Source organism: Rhinopithecus roxellana, chromosome 11 (genome assembly GCF_007565055.1).
Source record: "Rhinopithecus roxellana isolate Shanxi Qingling chromosome 11, ASM756505v1, whole genome shotgun sequence".
NCBI classification, from domain to species: domain Eukaryota; kingdom Metazoa; phylum Chordata; class Mammalia; order Primates; family Cercopithecidae; genus Rhinopithecus; species Rhinopithecus roxellana.
Window position 1 is genome coordinate 139081333 of NC_044559.1, and position 18697 is coordinate 139100029.

General features: G+C 40.5%; 2 pseudogenes; one reads left to right on the forward strand and one right to left on the reverse strand.

Annotated features, from left to right (window-relative positions):
- Positions 1 to 1645: 1645 nt before the first annotated feature.
- On the forward strand, positions 1646 to 2101 carry LOC104672351 (annotated as a pseudogene).
- A 5351-nt stretch (positions 2102 to 7452) lies between these two features.
- On the reverse strand, positions 7453 to 17285 carry LOC115900482 (annotated as a pseudogene).
- Positions 17286 to 18697: the final 1412 nt, after the last annotated feature.

Below are 18697 nucleotides of genomic sequence, written 5' to 3' on the forward strand. Positions count from 1 at the left end.
CAGGGTGCTAGTTCTACAGTCAGCATTCAACATTTTTTTTTTTTTTTCAGTGGAGATTTTCCTTTGGGCTATACTTGCCTTCCAGTACATTTCTGCAATATGTGGTGGTAATTTTCCTTAACTTCCTCCTACTGCCTCTTATACTCACCCTCCCGAAATAATTTGCCTCACTTAAATAAGTTTTCTTAGAGGTAGGTTGTCAGGCAATTAAAAAAATTAGATTCCAAGAAATCTATTCTGTTTGCATTGGACTTTTTTGAGATTCTGTGTGTTCACAACAGTACTAAATCAAACTCTGATGTGGGGGAAAAAGTATGTCAACCAAAAATTTTATATACAGCAAAATCGTTCTTCAAAAATGGAGGTGAAATTAAGACATTCTCAGGTAAATTTAAGTGATGAAGTTTGTCATTAGTAGACCTACCACCCACACAAAGCTAAAGGGAATCCTTCAGGTTAAAATGAAAGGACACTAGTCAGTAGGTCAAATCCACATGAAGAAATACAAGCACCTCATAGATAAATATAAAATATGGCATAATGTTTTTTCTTTCTTTCTCATTTCTGATTTAAAAGTCAATGCCATAAAGTAATAATTATAAAACTGTGTTAATGGATGTACAAAAAGATGTAATTTCTATGATGATAATTGCACAAAGAAAGAAATGAAGAGAATGGAGCTGTATGGAAACAAAAGTTTTTATATACCATTAAAATTAAGTTGCTATTAACTTGAACTAGATTGTTATAAGTTAGAATGAAGTATAATCCCCAAAGCAACCACTAAGAAAAATAACTCAAAAACAATCTTAAGGAAACAAGGGAATTAAAATGGTACATTAAAAAATATCTATTTAACATAAAAGATGGAGAGAAAAACTTTACATGTATGTAGATAAAATAATGATGTAACAAAGCTTGATCCAGTTTTTTTGATGTTTGATGGTTGACAGCTTTGAAGTTTCATCCTTCCTCCTTCTGTTTCTGCTTCACATCTGGGCAAACTGATAAGAAAGCCTGGGTTCTCCCTCCTTCAGCCAGGGGAAGTTTGAACCAGATGCAGGAACCTATGCTCTGACCCTACTCCCTAACCGCCATAAATACCCCAAGCTTTTCTCTGCTCTCTCAAGCCATTTTTTGGCACTGCTTATGAGCCACAGTGCTCTTTTCAGAAAGCCTCATTATGTGAGTCATGAACCGTTCCATTTTCTCTTGGGGGTGAATATGGTATCATTAGTCTGGACATCTAAATCAAATTTTGGAAGGGATTCATCCTATGCAGGGTGACCATAAACAAATAAAGGCAATTATAAACAGAGAGGGGTATATTGACTTATAAAAAGATAGGTGCTTATATGTCACTTGAACTGATGAAATAAATAAGTCCGCATTAGACTGTGATATTTTGTATATATGGTGTAATACTACAGCAGCCATATACACAAAAGCTACTCAAAGAGCTATACATTCAAAAACAGTATAAAGCAAAATGGAATTCTGAAAGTTTTCAAGTAACCCACAGTAAAGCAAGTAAAAGAAAACAGAGAAATAAAAAACAAAACAAAATATTCAAATCCTTTTTGATTCTGAAGTGGATTAGGTGCTGCTGTTGCTGCTCATGTTGACTCTGGAGCCATAGCCAGACATGGGACCGGAGGATGAGCAAAAGATGCTGAGCAGGTCCTGAGATCCTAAGGAGGTGGAAGAAGAAGAGGAGGAATGAATGAATCTCCTAACAACAGTGAGAGAGCAATATGAGCAGTTGGAGGAATGTGTAAAGGCCTGGGAGCAGTTAGAGTCTGTGACAAGCATGTAGCCTCTCGATCACATACAGAAGAAGATCGCAAGAGGAACTCTTTGACTTCTTGCATGCAAGGGACCATTGCTTTGCCCACAAACTCCTTAACAACTTGAAATAAATGTGAGGACTTATTCACCCCAGCCTTCATCACCTGGGCATCAGGATATTTCTTTATGGTTTTGAATATGCCGTTTGTTTCTTATTTGTATAACTGTAAGTTCATATGAACCTCATAGATTTTTTCTTAGTCTAGTAGCTTCTATGTAATTTGCAGTGATTCCATCTTAATAAAGTTCTGTGATCTGCCAAAAAAATAAAGTGGCAGCCTTAAGTCCTAACACACCATTAATGATATTAAATATAAATAGTCTTAATGCAGCAATCAAAAGCAGAGATTGACAGAGTGGATTAAAAAGCAGGGCTCAGCTGTATGTTGTCTGTAGGAAACTCACTTCAAACATAATGACACAGGCAGTTTGAAAACAAAAAAATGGAAAATTATATCTATACAAACATTAATTAAAATAAAGTAGGAATGGCTATATTAATAAGCGATAAAGTAGATTTCAGGGCAAAGAAAATTACCAGAGGCAGAGAGGAGCATTACTAATGATGAAGGATCAATACACCAAGAAGACAGCCATCTAAAAGAGCTGCAAAATGTGTGAAGAAAAAACTGATGGAACTGGAAGGAGAAATAGACAAATCTACAATTATAGTTGAAGACTTCAGTGTTCCTCACTCAACAATTGCTAGAATAACTAGACATAAAATCAGTAAGGACATAAAATAACTCAAAAATTCCCTCAACCAACAGTATATGGTTAACATGTATGGAATATTCTGTCTAACAACAGCAGAATATACATTCTTTTCAGGCCCACAAAGTAGACAGCAGCATAGAACATATGCTGAACCATAAAACAAACCTTAACAAATTTAGAAGAACTGAAATCATACAGAGTTCATTCTCTAATACTATGGAATCAAACTTGAAATCAATATAGCAAAATGATCAGAAAATTTCTGAACACATGGAAAGGCAACAGTATACTTGTAAAAATCCCATGGGACAAAGAGGAAATCTTGAAGGAATTAAAAAATACACTGAACTGAGGGAAAATGAAAACACAACATATCAAAATGTGTGGGTGCACACCTAAGGCAGTGCTGAGAGCAACGTTTGTATCTCTTAACACATGCACTAGAAAAGGAGAAAATTGAAAATCAATAATCCAAACCCCCAACTCAAGAAGTTTGAAAACTTCAAAATGTAAGCAGAAGGAAGGAAAAATAAAGAACAGATATCAATGAGATTGAAAGCAGAAAAACAATAGAAAAAAAATCAATGAAACAAAAATGATTCTTTGAAGAGATCAATAAAATTGATAAACCTCTAGAAAGACTGGCAAAGAAAAAAAGAATAAATACACAAATTACAAATATCAGGAGTGAAACCTGATATATCACTGCAGACCTGTAGACATCAGTATGATGTGGGTTACTATGAATAACTCCACACATGCAAATTTGACAACTTAGATGAAATGAACTAATTCATCAGAAAACACAAAGTTCTGCAACTCTGCCAATGTGAAATAGTTATTTTGATTAGTGTTGTAACTTAAAGAAAATTGTATTTGTAATTAAATATCTCCTATAAAGGAAATTTTCAAGCCCAGATAGTTTCAATGGCTACTTCTACCAAATGTTTAAGGATGATTGACATCAATTCTATACAAAAATCTTTTCCAGAAAATGTAAGGGAACACCAGTTCATCTTTGTGAAGTGAATAATACCAAAACCAGACAGAGTACAAAATCTTAGAGAACAGAATTCAGCAATTTATAAAAAGAAATATGCACTATTTCAAGTGGGATGTTTTTTCTAGGGTTACAATGATGATTTGATATTAAAAAAGTCGTCAGTATAATTCACCAGAGTAACAGACTAAAGTTGACGTGGAAAAAAGAATTTGCCAAAATCTAATATTCAGTTATGATTAAAAACTCTCAGAAAAAATAGGAATAGAGGAAGAACATCCTCAATTTGATAGAGCATTTATTTAAAAAGTTGCAGTTAGCATTATGTTTGATGGTGCTTTCCTTCTAAGACAGGGGAAAGGCAAGGATGTCTGTACTCACCACTTTTATTCAGCATTGTGCTGGAAGCTCTAGCCAGTTCAATAATGCAAGAAAAGGATATAAAAGACATGCAGATTTGAAAGAAGAAATAAAACTGTCTCCATTTGCAGATGACATGATTAGCTCTAGAGAAAATCCCAAGGAACCTGCGAGACCCTCCTAGAAACAAAGTGAGCTCAGCAACGCTGCAGGAGAGCCCCATGAAGGAGGGGTTGGGGTATGGACTCTGGATTGGCTGCTTTGCACGTGAAAGGTGTGTATGGTTGAGCTGTTTCTGATCTTTAGGAACTGGTCAACACTGGGAGGGGCAGCCGCTTCCGGGTCAGCAAGGCCCCAGATGTCAAAAACGTGAGAATACAGAAAATAAAGGACGTGGTTACTACATCCAGCCTCGCTGATGGCTGGCTTCTCTTCATCCTGCCGGTCTCAGCTTAATTGTCACCTTTTCAGAGACAGCTTCTGGGGGACCATGCAGTCCAGATGCCCCCGCCCACCTCATACTCCAAGCAGCACCCCGTTTGTTTCATTCACGACCTTCACATTTTTAGTTACTTGTCTGTTACACATGTGTGTCTTCTGTGAGCGCAGAACCATGACTGCCTTATTCATTGTTAAATCCCCAGGGCCTGGCAGAGGACCTTGCATATAAAGGGCACCCAATAAATATTTCTTTAATGAAAAAAACAAATGCATGAGGATCACAGAGCTTAAGTGGCTTTCCAAGCGTGTACAGCTGGTAAGTAGAGAAAGTGGCAGATGAGCAGAGTTCTCTGGACTTCAGTTTTGCTTATTTTTTACTCTGACACATTATGGTGCTTCCCAAAGCCACGAGTGCGTCATGAGCCAGCCTTGCCTGGCATTTAGGTCCTCTGAGAAGCTCCAGCCATGACACCGCCTGGTCCCATTGGGTGTGAGGGGCTGAGTCCCCTGATTCTGAGGGAGGCTGTGCAGCTCTGCATAGGGTCTGGAACAGAACTGCTGTCCTCTTACCAGGGCCCACTGGCCCAATGATGACCAGTCAGACTTGTGTGAAATTTTAGATTAAGCCCGTCCCAAGGGCTCGAAAGATATTTGATTCTGTAGGCCTGTCAGAGTTGCCAGATTTGGCAAATAAAAACATAGGATTCTTAGCTAGATCTAAATTTCAGGTAAGCAACAAATATTTTATTAAATAAAAGTATGTCTCAAATATTACATGGAACATATTTAGAATAAACCACAATTCGCAGTTTATCTGAAGTTCATATTTACCTGGGAGTCCTGTCTGTAAGCTGGCTGCCTTCCCAGGGGCATGTTCCAGGAGACTGGATTTTAAAATAGATTCTTCAGTTGATTTCTCTCATCAACCATGTTGGAAACAACTGCTAATGCCAATCTGTAATCTACTAGATGCCATTTTTGCTCAAGTTATTAACTGGCAAGTTTATACATTTTTATTTAATTTATGGATCTGGAGTCCTTGTCATTCATTAACAGTGCCTCTCACTGGCACAGGAGATTGGAGAAATCACTATTTTTCCAGGGCTTATAATTTATAGAGGAAATTCCTGATATACAGAGACGGGATGAGCTAGCCTTGAAGACAGGTGAAAGGACTTCCTGCCAACTGTCCTGTGTGCTCTGCTCCTGCGGGAAGGTTACTGGGCTTGTCAGCTAGTAGAAGGCGGCAATGTCAGAGAATGACAGGGTGATCCTGTGTTTTTTCTTGGGGTGGGTGGGTAGATAATGGCCCCAACAACCAGAAATGGGGACACAAAGAAGTGTCTTTAGGTAAGAAAGACATAGTGAGATGGTTTTGGAGATGTTCACATTTCCTTTGTGCATGCGGGTGGAGGCATTTACCAGGCAGGCCAGTGCTGGGTCTGCATTTGGGAGCGCAGGTGGAGCTGGACGCATGTGTCTCGAAGTTGTCAGTGTGCTGGTGGTAGGCAACACTGGGCTGTGAGTGCAATCATCCAAGCACAAGGACAGGGCCTAGGAAAGTGTGGGAACAGCCAACTCCCTTCCTGTTCGTGCTGCTCTTTCACGGTCCACCTCACCGGCTGCAACCCACGCACAGAGTTCCATCGAGTCCCACTGTAGAGGGCTTCCCTGGTGCCCACCCACACCCTGTAACCCCAGGGCTTTATTTGAGGCAAACATGGTTGAGTGTGATCATGATGCTGGGATTATGATCCTCAAGACCTACTCACTGCAGCTGAAACACTGCCCCAATCTTCTGCACAGTGAAGGAGGCCATAACAAGAATCTCTGTTACACACATGGAAAAGTGATCACATTTATGGGTTACTCAAAGACTATAGTCTCCAAAAAGGCATATGGGAAGGATAAATGAACCGGAACCTAAAGGTGTTTTTCCCCTGACCTCTAGAAATGTTGGGCAAGTTCACTTCACCTCTCCGTATTCCGTCTCCTCACCTGTAATGGTGTAAGTGTGGTGCCTTCCTCGGAGGGCTGCTCTAAGGGTTAAATAAATGTACATGAGTACATATATATATGTATATATTGATATATGTGCATATGTGTGTATATATGTCTATGTATGTACACACACATAGATACATGGTGTTTAGAATAAGCTCTGACATGTACACTCAATAAATATTAGCTATGTATATGTTGAATTGTATTAAATCATATGTAACTCTTCGATTCCCTTTGAACGAGGTTGTGGACTCTTTTGTGTTCTTTTCAGGCCAGAGTGGAGGCAGGCAGACAGGTTGGAACCCATATTTCTGCTGGCTGAGGATTGGGGCCTCCTGCCATCTGGTCTTCTTTTGTTTTTATGAGTTCAGAGCAGGATAAACTCTTCAGCCTCTCTCTTATCCTCAGTGGAAAGAGCCCTGGGCTGAGAAAAGGAAATACGGGTGTTTATCCACTTCCACTGGTGAAATGGGAGAGAACACGGTGTGTTTGAGAGAGGGCAGCAAGTGTGGCAGGTGCTGTTTGTTCCCCAGGTGCCCCTCAGTACTGAGGCACTCCATGCCAGAAGTTGACAGTTCACAGCCAAATTCCTCTGTGAAGGTTGCTCTCTGGCTTGCCCAAGCTATCCACTTCTTGTGGGCAGCCCCCATCCAATAACTGGTTGATGAGGAGAGGAGTCTACAGGTCCTGACCTTTGGCCTCAGGATGGGAGAACACCAAAGAGCCATTCCAGATCCAAAAATTCTTGCAGCTGAGCTTTCCATTGAAAGCACCTTGCGTTCAACTTCTTCCTTTGCACAGTTTTGCTTTTTTCACCCCTTATAGATGTGACTGTTAAGAGTAATTCCTAATAAACCTTCTGCATATGAATCTCAGAGCTTTAGAGACTCTTTTTTTTTTTTTGGTAATCCCAACTTACGATAATTGGTACCAGAAATGGTCCCACAAAGCACAACCTAAATTTGGGTTTTGAGGATGGATCATCCATTGGCTTACCGGCAATGAAGACCACGTCACTGGTCTAAGTGTACCCTGATAGTCCCAGTGTCAAATTGTGAAACAATTGTTGAGATTTTCAACAGTGGTAGACTGAGTTTGGGTGCTGGTGGGAGAAAGCATATGGCAGCTGTGACATCTCAGGTGGTCATCTTGGGAGTCTGGGGGCTGGAGATAGTCATTATAAGGACATTGGAACCAGGTGACCATTCCTGGAGGCCATCAACACCTTGGAGAAAAACAATGACAGCCTGAGGATGAGGAATCACCAGTGTAAGGCGAAGTGTGAAAGCCAAAGGGTCTTCCCGGCTGCACATGGGAACTCTCACTTCTTTCAGTCAAAATGCAGAAAAGCACAGGAGAAAGAGAGCTCCAGAGAAAGTTCGGTTTTCAGCATTTGTAGGTCTGCTCCATGAAGATGAGGGCTTTGATTGGGAAGGAGTGAGACACTGAGTTTGGAATAAGGGTTTGTATGGACATAAGTTTTTGTTTTTCTTGAGTAAATATGTGAAAGTGGAATTTCTGGGTCATATGGTAGGTTTAAGTTTAACTTTTTCAGATACTGCCAAATTGTGTTCCAAAGTGGTTGTACTATTTTACATTCCTGCTAGTAATGTATGAGAGTGCCAATGGCTGTATATCCCCGCTGACCTTGTATTGTCAGTCTCGAATTTTAGCTATTTCAACTGCTCTGTAGCATCTCAATGTGGTTTTAATTTGCACTTCCTTATTGACTGAAAATACTGAGCATTGTTTCATAGGCTTACTTACCATGTGTATATCTTCTTTTGTGAAATATCTATCCAAATATTTTGTCCATTTTAAATTGGATTGTCTTCTTGTTGAGTTGGAAGAGTTCTATGGATTCAAGGTCTTTGTCAGATGTATGACTGAAGAATATGTTCTCCCAGCCAATAGCTTACCTCTTTTCATTTCCGAAAACTCCTATCTGCACTAGAATTTCATTTTCTTGATGGTAAGTTTTGAAGAGCAGAAGACTTTCATTTTGGTGAATTTCAGTTAATCACTTGTTTTTCTCTATGCTTGATCCTCTTTGTGTTCTAAGAAAACTCTTCTTATTACTAGGTCCTGAAGATTTTTTATCATTCTTTATTACATCTTCACTAATCATGTTTTTGCCCCTATCAGACCACAGTAGCTTCTCTTATCAAGTTCACCAGGAACAAATTCTTGGTTCTTTTCTTAGTGGACCCATGAGAAGCATTGGACACCTTCTCCCTGACATACTTTCTTCTTGTGACTCTCATCCTCATGGGCTTCGTCCTCCTTCCATGGACACTTCTCAGTATTCATTACTATCATCTTCTTTTCTCTCTCTCTCTCTCTCTTTTTTTTTTTTGCCATTTAGCATGCTCCAAGCCTCAAATCTTGGTTCTCTTATTTATTAATGTTTATATCCACTGCCTTGACAATCTCATCAGTTTCTGATAGAACCAAATTTACATCTTCAGCCCAGAACTCTCTTCTAAAGTCCAGATTTGCACATTTGTCTTCCACATCTCCACTAGGATGACTTTGCAAACTCAACATTGACAAAATTGTACTTCCCTTACTCCAACCTCCTGAGCTCATAGTCTTTTCCATCTCAGTTAATAACATCTTTGTCTTTCCCACGGTCAGGCCACAAGACCTTGGAGCCACTCTTGACTTTCTTCTTTCACTGTTGTCCGTCATCCACTCAGCAGCAAATTTTGTGGAGAGATCCTCAAATGATGTCCAGGATCCAGTCCCTTCTCACTGTTTCCACCACTCTCCCTGAGCTTGCCCAAGTCTGCATCACCTCTCCCTGGATCACTGCAGTGGCCTCTTGATGGTCCTCCTTGCCTCCACTCTTGACCCTTTGTAGCTACTGCCAATACAGCAGGCAGCCTGATCCTTGAAAGGTAGACGATACGATCTCACTACACACATCAAAACTCTGCATTGGTTCCCCACGTAATTGGAGTAAAACCCACAGATCTTACAAAAACCAACAAGGGCCTCCGTGGTCTGATGTCCCGTCCCATACCTGACCTCATCTATTTTTTGTTCAACTCCGCTGCAACCATACTGGCCTCCTTGCTGTTTCTCCAATGTGCAAGGTACACTCCTGCCTTGCACATTTAAAAAAATTGAAATGTAACTTACACACATAAATTTCACCCTCTAAAAGTATAATTCAGTGGTTTTTTTAAAGTATATTCACAAGGGACCCCAACATCTATACTCATTCCAGAACATTTTCATCATTCCCAGAAGAAATCCCATCCCCATTGTCTCCTGCCTTTTTTTTGTGTGTGTGTAAATTGCAAAGGAAGCTTTATAGACAATGAAAATATAGTACTTTCATTGCTCAAAATGTATAATGTGCAAGAACTTGAAGTTATGTGGTTTACTTGTTGACCATCTGGCTACAGTTCAGTTACTGCTTCAAAAGCTAAACTTCATAATCTTTCTAAGCTGCTTTTAAAATAAAGTTCTTAAATTATAGCAATAAAGAAAAGGAAACAATTAATATTACAGTTTGTCAAAAACATGTATGAAATTTTAACTCTTATTCTCAAAAAGTTATAAAAATTGATGTTTTGGCTAAGTTATAAACATGCTTATAGTGCATTTATTTGTGTAACTCTAGTAATGCTTATGGTGGCTATAAGATCAGAATAGATTCTTAAAAAACATAAAAAATAAAAATATTTAGCTTCGTTATTTATCTGTAGAATGTGTTTATATATACCTAAATTTCAGCATTTACTATATCATCGTTGCTTTAATTTAAGAAGCCACATATGAAGAATAAGGCAAAACCACCTATGAGCTGGCATATTAGTTTGTTTCTCAGCTTGTAAAAATATTCTTTTTTTTTTTTTATGTTCATGATGTTCCATTTATTTATTTATTTATTTTTTAGATTTTTAAAATTTTTTTATTTTTTATTATACTTTAAGTTCTAGGGTACATGTGCATAACGTGCAGGTTTGTTACATATGTATATTTGTGCCATGTTGGTGTGCTGCACCCATCAACTCGTCAGCACCCATCAATTCATCATTTATGTCATGTATAACTCCCCAGTGCAATCCCTCCCCCCGCCCCCATCCCATGATAGGCCCCGGTGTGTGATGTTCCCCTTCCCGAGTCCAAGTGATCTCATTGTTCAGTTCCCACCTATGAGTGAGAACATGCAGTGTTTGGTTTTCTCTTCTTGTGATAGTTTGCTAAGAATGATGGTTTCCAGCTGCATCCATGTCCCTACAAAGGACGCAAACTCATCCTTTTTTATGGCTGCATAGTATTCCATGGTGTATATGTGCCACATTTTCTTAATCCAGTCTGTCACTGATGGACATTTGGGTTGATTCCAAGTCTTTGCTATTGTGAATAGTGCTGCAATAAACATATGTGTGCATGTGTCTTTGTAGTAGCATAATTTATAATCCTTTGGGTATATACCCAGTAGTGGGATGGCTGGGTCATATGGTACTTCTAGTTCTAGATCCTTGAGGAATTGCCATACTGTTTTCCATAATGGTTGAACTAGTTTACAATCCCACCAACAGTGTAAAAGTGTTCCTATTTCTCCACATCCTCTCCAACAACTGTTGTTTCCTGATTTTTTAATGATTGCCATTCTAGCTGGTGTGAGATGGTATCTCATTGTGGTTTTGATTTGCATTTCTCTGATGGCGAGTGATGATGAGCATTTTTTCATGTGTCTGTTGGCTGTATGAATGTCTTCTTTTGAGAAATGTCTGTTCATATCCTTTCCCCACTTTTTGATGGGGTTGTTTGTTTTTTTCTTGTATATTCATTTGAGTTCTTTGTAGATTCTGGATATTAGCCCTTTGTCAGATGAGTAGATTGCAAAAATTTTCTCCCATTCTGTAGGTTGCCTGTTCACTCTAATGGTAGTTTCTTTTGCTGTGCAGAAGCTCTTTATTTTAATTAGATCCCGTTTGTCAATTTTGGCTTTTGCTGCCATTGCTTTTGGTGTTTTAGACATGAAGTCCTTGCCCATGCCTATGTCCTGAATGGTACTACCTAGATTTTCTTCTAGGGTTTTTATGGTATTAGTTCTAACATTTAAGTCTCTAATCCATCTTGAATTAATCTTCGTATAAGGAGTAAGGAAAGGATCCAGTTTTAGCTTTCTACTTATGGCTAGCCAATTTTCCCAGCACCATTTATTAAATAGGGAATCCTTTCCCCATTTCTTGTTTCTCTCAGGTTTGTCAAAGATCAGATGGCTGTAGATGTGTGGTATTATTTCTGAGGACTCTGTTCTGTTCCATTGGTCTATAGCTCTGTTTTGGTACCAGTACCATGCTGTTTTGGTTACTGTAGCCTTGTAGTATAGTTTGAAGTCAGGTAGCGTGACGCCTCCAGCTTTGTCCTTTTGACTTAGGATTGTCTTGGCAATGCGGGCTCTTTTTTGGTTCCATATGAACTTTAAAGCAGTTTTTTCCAATTCTGTGAAGAAACTCATTGGTAGCTTGATGGGGATGGCATTGAATCTGTAAATAACCTTGGGCAGTATGGCCATTTTCACGATGTTGATTCTTCCTATCCATGAGCATGGTATGCTCTTCCATTTGTTTGTGTCCTCTTTGATTTCACTGAGCAGTGGTTTGTAGTTCTCCTTGAAGAGGTCCTTTACATCCCTTGTAAGTTGGATTCCTAGGTATTTTATTCTCTTTGAAGCAATTGTGAATGGAAGTTCATTCCTGAATTGGCTCTCTGCTTGTCTGTTACTGGTGTATAAGAATGCTTGTGATTTTTGCACATTAATTTTGTATCCTGAGACTTTGCTGAAGTTGCTTATCAGCTTAAGGAGATTTTGGGCTGAGATGATGGGGTTTTCTAAATATACAATCATGTCATCTGCAAACAGGGACAATTTGACTTCTTCTTTTCCTAACTGAATCCCCTTTATTTCTTTCTCTTGCCTGATTGCCCTAGCCAGAACTTCCAACACTATGTTGAATAGGAGTGGTGAGAGAGGGCATCCCTGTCTTGTACCAGTTTTCAAAGGGAATTTTTCCAGTTTTTGCCCATTCAGTATGATATTAGCTGTGGGTTTGTCATAGATACCTTTTATTATTTTGAGGTACGTTCCATCAATACCGAATTTATTGAGCGTTTTTAGCATGAAGGGCTGTTGAATTTTGTCAAAAGCCTTTTCTGCATCTATTGAGATAATCATGTGGTTCTTGTCTTTGGTTCTGTTTATATGCTGGATTATGTTTATTGATTTGCGAATGTTGAACCAGCCTTGCATCCCAGGGATGAAGCCCACTTGATCATGGTGGATAAGCTTTTTGATGTGCTGCTGAATCCGGTTTGCCAGTATTTTATTGAGGATTTTTGCATCGATGTTCATCAGGGATATTGGTCTAAAATTCTCTTTTTTTGTTGTGTCTCTGCCAGGCTTTGGTATCAGGATGATGTTGGCCTCATAAAATGAGTTAGGGAGGATTCCCTCCTTTTCTATTGAGTGGAATAATTTCAGAAGGAATGGTACCAGCTCCTCCTTGTACCTCTGGTAGAATTCAGCTGTGAATCCATCTGGTCCTGGACTTTTTTTGGTGGGTAGGCTATTAATTGTTGCCTCAATTTCAGAGCCTGCTATTGATCTATTCAGGGATTCAACTTCTTCCTGGTTTAGTCTTGGGAGAGTGTAAGTGTCCAGGAAATTATCCATTTCTTCTAGATTTTCTAGTTGATTTGCGTAGAGGTGTTTATAGTATTCTCTGATGGTAGTTTGTATTTCTGTGGGGTCGGTGGTGATATCCCCTTTATCATTTTTTATTGCATCTATTTGATTCCTCTCTCTTTTCTTCTTTATTAGTCTTGCTAGCCGTCTGTCAATTTTGTTGATCTTTTCAAAAAACCAACTCCTGGATTCATTGATTTTTTGGAGGGTTTTTTGTGTCTCTATCTCCTTCAGTTCTGCTCTGATCTTAGTTATTTCTTGCCTTCTGCTAGCTTTTGAATGTGTTTGCTCTTGCCTCTCTAGTTCTTTTAATTGTGATGTTAGAGTGTCAATTTTAGATCGTTCCTGCTTTCTCTTGTGGGCATTTAGTGCTATAAATTTCCCTCTACACACTGCTTTAAATGTGTCCCAGAGATTCTGGTATGTTGTATCTTTGTTCTCATTGGTTTCAAAGAACATCTTTATTTCTGCCTTCTTTTTGTTATGTACCCAGTAGTCATTCAGGAGCAGGTTGTTCAGTTTCCATGTAGTTGAGCGGTTTTGATTGAGTTTCTTAGTCCTGAGTTCTAGTTTGATTGCACTGTGGTCTGAGAGACAGTTTGTTATAATTTCTGTTCTTTTACATTTGCTGAGGAGTGCTTTACTTCCAATTATGTGGTCAATTTTGGAATAAGTGTGATGTGGTGCTGAGAAGAATGTATATTCTGTTGATTTGGTGTGGAGAGTTCTATAGATGTCTATTAGGTCCACTTGGTGCAGCGATGAGTTCAATTCCTGGATATCCTTGTTAACTTTCTGTCTCGTTGATCTGTCTAATGTTGACAGTGGAGTGTTGAAGTCTCCCATTATTATTGTATGGGAGTCTAAGTCTCTTTGTAAGTCTCTAAGGACTTGCTTTATGAATCTGGGTGCTCCTGTATTGGCTGCATATATATTTAGTAGAGTTAGCTCTTCCTGTTGAATTGATCCCTTTACCATTATGTAATGGCCTTCTTTGTCTCTTCTGATCTTTGATGGTTTAAAGTCTGTTTTATCAGAGACTAGGATTGCAACCCCTGCTTTTTTTTGTTCTCCATTTGCTTGGTAGATCTTCCTCCATCCCTTTATTTTGAGCCTATTTATGTCTCTGCATGTGAGATGGGTCTCCTGAATACAGCAGACTGATAGGTCTTGACTCTTTATCCAGTTTGCCAGTCTGTGTCTTTTAATTGGAGCATTTAGTCCATTTACATTTAAGGTTAACATTGTTATGTGTGAACTTGATCCTGCCATTATGATATTAACTGGTTATTTTGCTCGTTAGTTGATGCGGTTTCTTCCTAGCATTGATGGTCTTTACATTTTGGCATGTTTTTGCAATGGCTGGTACCAGTTGTTCCTTTCCATGTTTAGGGCTTCCTTCAGGGTCTCTTGTAAGGCAGGCCTGGTGGTGAAAAAATCTCTAAGCATTTGCTTATCTGTAAAGGATTTTATTTCTCCTTCACTTATGAAACTTAGTTTGGCTGGATATGAAATTCTGGGTTTAAAATTCTTTTCTTTAAGAATGTTGAATATTGGCCCCCACTCTCTTCTGGCTTGTAGAGTTTCTGCCGAGAGATCTGCTGTTAGTCTGATGGGCTTCCCTTTGTGGGTAACCCGACCTTTCTCTCTGGCTGCCCTTAAGATTTTTTCCTTCATTTCAACTTTGGTGAATCTGGCAATTATGTGTCTTGGAGTTGCTCTTCTGGAGGAGTATCTTTGTGGCGTTCTCTGTATTTCCTGAATTTGAATGTTGGCCTGCCCTACTAGGTTGGGGAAGTTCCCCTGGATGATATCCTGAAGAGTGTTTTCCAACTTGGTTCCATTTTCCCCCTCACTTTCAGGCACCCCAATCAGACGTAGATTTGGTCTTTTTACATAATCCCATACTTCTTGCAGGCTTTGTTCATTTCTTTTTCTTCTTTTTTCTTTTGGTTTCTCTTCTCGCTTCATTTCATTCATTTGATCCTCAGTCGCTGATACTCTTTCTTCCAGTTGATCGAGTCGGTTACTGAAGCTTGTGCATTTGTCACGTATTTCTCGTGTCATGGTTTTCATCTCTGTCATTTCGTTTATGACCTTCTCTGCATTAATTATTCTAGCTGTCAATTCTTCCACTCTTTTTTCAAGATTTTTAGTTTCTTTGCGCTGGGTACGTAATTCCTCCTTTAGCTCTGAGAAGTTTGATGGACTGAAGCCTTCTTCTCTCATCTCATCAAAGTCATTCTCTGACCAGCTTTGATCCGTTGCTGGTGATGGGCTGTGCTCCTTTGCAGGGGGAGATGCACTCTTATTTTTTGAATTTCCAGCTTTTCTGCTCTGCTTTTTCCATCTTTGTGGTTTTATCTGTCTCTGGTCTTTGATGATGGTGACGTACTGATGGGGTTTTGGTATAGGTGTCCTTCCTGTTTGATAGTTTTCCTTCTGACAGTCAGAAGGACTGTCTGTTGGTCTGTTGGAGATTGCTTGAGGTCCACTCCAGACCCTGTTTGCCTGGGTATCAGCAGCAGAGGTTGCAGAAGATAGAATATTGCTGAACAGCGAGTGTACCTGTCTGATTCTTACTTTGGAAGCTTCCTCTCAGGGGTGTACTCCACCCTGTGAGGTGTGGGGTGTCAGACTGCCCCTAGTGGGGGATGTCTCCCAGTGAGGCTACTCAGGGGTCAGTGACCCACTTGAGCAGGCAGTCTGTTCGTTCTCAGATCTCAACCTCCGTGTTGGGAGATCCACTGCTCTCTTCAAAGCTGTCAGACAGAGTCGTTTGCGTCTGCTCAGGCCTCTGGTGCTTCCCCTGTTGTTTTTTTAGCTGAGCCCTTCCCCCAGAGGTGGAGTCTATAGAGACAGGCAGGTTTCCTTGAGCTGCTGTGAGCTCCACCCAGTTTGAGCTTCCCAGAGGCTTTGTTTACCTACTTAAGCCTCAGCAATGGCGGGCGCCCCTCCCCCAGCCTCGCTGCTGCCTTGCAGTTAGATCGCCGCAGACTGCTGTGTTAACAATGAGGGAGGCTCCATGGGCCTGGGACCCTCCCGGCCAGGTGAGGGATATATTCTTCTGGTGTGCCCGTTTGCTTAGAGCACGGTATTGGGGTGGGAGTTACCCGATTTTTCAGGTGTTGTGTGTCTCAGTTCCCCTGGCTAGGAAAAGGGATACCCTTCCCCCTTGCGCTTCCCAGGTGAGGCGATGCCTCGCCCTGCTTCAGCTCTCGCTGGTCAGGCTGCAGCAACTGACCAGCACCGATTGTCCGGCACTCCCTAGTGAGATGACCCCAGTACCTCAGTTGAAGATGCAGAAATCACCGGTCTTCTGTGTCGCTCGAGCTGGGAGTTGGAGACTGGAGCTGTTCCTATTCGGCCATCTTGTAAAAATATTCTTAATTTGTTGATGTAGCAAACAAATTTCAACTTTGATTGCTTTGCAGAAAAGCAAGATAATCTTTACAATAAACTTTATGTTTTTTTTTTTTTTTTTGAGATGGAGTCTGGCTCTGTCACCCAGGCTGGAGTGCATTGGCTCCATCTCCGCTCACTGCAACCTCCACCTCCTGATTTCAAGCGATTCTCCTGCTTCAGCCTCCCAAGTAGCTGAGATTACAAGCATGTGTCACCACACTTGGCTAATTTTTGTATTATTAGTAGAGACAGAGTTTCAACATGTTGGCCAGTCTGGTCTCGAACTACTGACCTCAGGTGATTCATCTGGCTTGGCCTCCCACGGTGCTGAGATTACATATATGAGCCACCGCGCCCAGTCTTGCAATGAACTTTATGGTTCAATTGTATACAGGCAACGTGTTATATATGAAAAAATTACGAACTGAACTACAGGTATTAAATACTGAAAAAAGTTAGCAGTTTATTATGATTTGTTTTATTTAACAGTTTGGGAAATCATAGCCATCAGCTTTTCCAGTGGAATTCAGGAATCTCAGTGAAGCTGTTAGTGTAGCGAAACTTGTAGGTAAAATATACGAACACTTTTGATAGCACTGTTAAGGGATCTCTCTAAAATTAACTCACTGATTTCATTCTCAAGCCATGTTGACCTGGGCCGGTCAACATGGCTTTTATCATGCCTGATGTTAATGCATGTTGTCTTTTTACAATAAATTCATGACCATCAGAGGGTATCCATTTGACATATGTGGCATCAGGGCCTTCATATCCACCATAGGTTTTCTCCTCTCCATCCATTATGTCCTTATGAATTTCCACAGTTCTGGGAAAGTCTACCTCCAGACTTTTGCATTGCCTTTCCCCCTGACTCAATTGCCCTCCATTCTTTCTTTGTCCATTTGTATTGTTATAGAGAAGTACCTGAGCCTGGGTAATTTATAAAAAAAAGAGGCTTACTTGGCTCACGGTTCTGCAGGCTGTATGGGAAATGCTGTGCCAGTATCTGGTTGGCTTCCGGTGGGGGACTCAGGCTGCTTCCACTGATGGTGGGAGGTGAAGGGGAGATGGCTGTGCAGAGGTCACAAGGTGAGAGAGGAAATGAGAGAGAGGGTAGTGCCTAGCTCTTCTTAATAGCCAGCTCTCATGCGAGAACTGACCCATTACCTCTAGGCCAGTGACAAGCCATTCACGAGGGATCCTCTCCCAAGACCTGAACACCTCCACTAGGCTCTGCCTCCAGCATTGGAATCAAATTTCAACATGAGGTTTGGAGAGGGGGCAAATATCCAAACTACAGCTCACTCCCTCACCTCCTTCAAGGCTTAACCCTAGTATCACTTTACCAAGGCGACATTGTACTCCGACTGCTCTGTTTAAAATTGCTGTCTCCTCTACTTTTTCTTTTTTCCATTCTACTCATCATGTTCTAACATTCTATGTACACTTACTTATTTTCTTTATAATTTATTGCATTCTCTGGCAACAATGTAGGGACATTTGTGCTGCTCACTGGTGAAACCTAAGCACCTAGAACAGTGCCTGGCACACAGAACATGCTTATTAACTATTTACTGATGAGATGAACAAGCCAATGAAATCCTGAGTGAATGTCAACCACCTTTCTTGACACAAGTGTGACCAGGCACCCCATGCCTCCCTTGAGGATAGTCCTAGCTGTTCTTTTTCACCAAGCCCCAAATCTGACCTGAAGAGGCAATGCAGGTATTTACTGAGGTTCTTGGGGGAGATGGAGGAGGAAGTGGTTACAACCAACATTAAGTCACCACATCTCTTCAACAGCCTCCTCTTTTCCTAAATTCTTCTCCCCATAGCAGCAGAATCACTTTTCCTATTTTTTTTTTCCTTTTTACAGAATCTCTCTCTCCTCCTTTTTTGCTGGCTCTCTGTGTCCTTCCCGACACTACCCTTCATCTTGCACACCCATTCAGCAAAGCAAAACACTGATCTGCTCAGCCAGACACCTGGCCACTTATTTCTTCCTAGACCAGGTCACTGATAGACAACAGGGGTATGTGGGGATTCTAATATTCTGACATTTTGAGAATAGTCGACTCCACCCTCAAGGCCTTTCTACCTGGATGTGTGAGGCAGTTATTCCAGGTATCCACCACTTGCCATTCTAAGCCTATGTTCCCAGCTCCTAAGAAAGTGTGAAATTCTTTCTTGTTTTGGAAAGCAATGAAAGAATT